Source organism: Thamnophis elegans, chromosome 12 (genome assembly GCF_009769535.1).
Source record: "Thamnophis elegans isolate rThaEle1 chromosome 12, rThaEle1.pri, whole genome shotgun sequence".
Lineage (NCBI taxonomy): Eukaryota > Metazoa > Chordata > Lepidosauria > Squamata > Colubridae > Thamnophis > Thamnophis elegans.
In genome coordinates, this window is record NC_045552.1 from 2169326 (window position 1) to 2172074 (window position 2749).

Genomic DNA, 2749 nt, shown 5'->3' on the forward strand with positions numbered 1-2749 from the left:
TTTGATGCTCTCTTTTTTTCCCCCCCAATGATTTCTGGTTTCCTTAATGGTTTTATTCTGCCTTCCACCATGTGGGCTCTGTAGTCCGTCTCACGAGAGAGGCAGTCCTCGATTTACGACCACAAGGGAGCCCAAGCTGCAAAAGGAGTGGGGTGAATTGCAAATCAATTCCATTCTTGTTAAGAAGCAAAATGAGTTATTAACCCAATTTGCAGACCATTCAGGAATCTTTTCTTCAATCCACTGGAGGTGGAACAGTTAGTTGCCCGGATTCCCAGTCTTCTGGAGTGGCCCGCCCTCTGCTGGCGGGTCTGCGCATTTCAGCGCGGTGAATGGTTTTTTTCCCCCCCACGTGAATTATTTTAGTTATTTATTTATTTAGCGCAGTGGTTCCCAAACTTGGCAACTTTTAAGACTTGTGGACCTCAACTCCCAGAATTCTCCAGCCAGCAAAGGTCAAGTCCACAAGTCTTAAAGTTGCCAAGTTTGGGAACCACTGATTTAGCGTATAGAGCAGTGGTCTCCAATCTTGGCAACTTTAAGACCTGTGGACTTCAACTCCCAGAATTCCTCAGCCAGCAAAGCTGGCTGAGGAACTCTGGGAGTTGAAGTCCACAGGTCTTAAAGTTGCCAAAGTTGGAAACCACTGCTCTAGAGTACACGGATAACAGCAAGAAACGTGTATAAAAGCAGCGCGTAATAATTAATAGGGTACACGCGTGATGGAAATATGTAGTCAGTTTGCTCGTCTTGCTGGAAAAGCGACTCGATTGCGGTTTTTTTCTCTCGTTTGCGCAACGTTGCAAATCTTCCAGTTCAGACAAAGTTTACAGACTTTGCAATCCGAGCTTCCTGGGTTCCCAAGCCAGTTTTTCTTTTTTTGCTGCCTCGAAAACTGCAACGCAAACCGGCCGCTTCACAGGCACACACGCGCGATCCCGTCGTACAGCGGACACCAGCCCGCAACCGTGCCAGAAAGGAGGTAGTGTAAAACGTGAGAACTGAAAGACACGGGAAAGTCACGAGTAGAGAACGAGAGTTGGCAATGCCGAGATCTGGATGCGCCCATCCATCAAATTTCGGCTGTTTTGAAAATAGGCACAGCTGGTTTTGAACAGGCAGCCTCCCCCCCCCCCCAATAAACAATAGAGAAACAAACAAAAGTTTTATTGTTCGTTTAGCGTTTGTTTAGCGTTTAACTCGCTCAGAAATTATTATTTTAAAAAAAGTTTGGCCCCTGGATTCCAAGGGCGGACCGAGCCCCCTCCCCAGTGGGTCGCCAGCTGCGATCTGCTCTGGGATTTTAGTTTAGTTTAGTTTAGTTGTTTAGTTTAGTTTAGTTTAGTTTAGTTTTTAGTTTAGTTTAGTTTAGTTTAGTTTAGTTTAGTTTTTAGTTTAGTTTAGTTTAGTTTAGTTTAGTTTAGTTTAGTTTAGTTTTTAGTTTAGTTTTTAGTTTAGTTTAGTTTAGTTTAGTTTAGTTTAGTTTTTAGTTTAGTTTAGTTTAGTTTAGTTTAGTTTAGTTTAGTTTAGTTCAGTTCAGTTCAGTTCAGTTCAGTTCAGTTCAGTTCAGTTCAGTTCAGTTTTATTGATCTTGTATGCCGCCCACTCCCGAAGGACTCAGGGCGGCTTACAATAAAACAAGGGAGGGGGGTAATACACAAAACAACATATTAAAATATACAACAGTCACAATTTCCGAGGGGCTGGATATTTCGAAAGCCCCCCCCGGCCTGCTGGAGCAGCCAGGACTTAACGGCTGTGCGGAAGGCCGGGAGGGTAGTGAGGGTCCGGATCTCCACGGGGAGCTCGTTCCAGAGGGCCGGAGCTGCAACAGAGAAGGCTCTCCCCCGGGGAGTCGCCAGCCGACACTGGCTGGCAGATGGGATCCGGAGAAGGCCTAACCTGTGTGATCTAATCGGTCTATGGGAGGTGATCGGCAGGAGGCGGTCTCTCAGGTACCCAGGTTCCTTCATTTGATTCCCCCCCCCCACAAGGGTACCAATCCTTCCATTTCCCCACCATCCAGTCAGAGCAGAAGAGGCTTCTTGGATGAGAAGCAAAACGTCTTCAAAAGAAAAGGAAAAAAACAACAAGAAAGTCCAGTTGAACGAAAAAAAGAAAGCATTTTGGGGACCCCCCCAGTTTTCTCCATCTGGAATGCGAAGCAGGACGAGGAAGGAGACGCGGGAGTGGGGAGGGGTGTCGCTTTAAGCCAGAGGTCTTCAAACGTGGCAACTTGAAGACTTGGTGGACTTCAACTCCCAGAATTCTCCGGCCAGCAGAGCTGAAGCCCACAAGTCTTCAAGTTGCCAAGTTTGAAGCCCCCCCATTTTTTAAGAAATCCTTTCAGCTGCCTTCATCTTGAACCGACTCTGCATCTCTTCCTTCGGCCGGATCAGCTCTCCGTCTCCTTTCCGCACCACCGTCCTACCTTGTCGGGCTGTTGTTCCCCCAGCAAAGCAGCCTCGTCTCCGGAGCGCCTTCTCGTTCAAATGTGTGTGAAAGGGCAGCTCCACCCGGGTGGGAAGGAAGGAAGGAAGGAAGGAAGGAAGGAAGGAAAGAAGGAAGGAAGGAAGGAAGGAAGGAAAGAAGGAAGGAAGGAAGGAAGGAAGGAAAGAAGGAAGGAAGGAAGGGAATAGTGATTCAGGCATGGTATAAAAGTGAAGGAAGGAAGGAAGGAAGGAAAGAAGGAAGGAAGGAAGGAAGGAAGGAAGGAAAGAAGGAAGGAAGGAAGGAAGGAAGGAAGGAA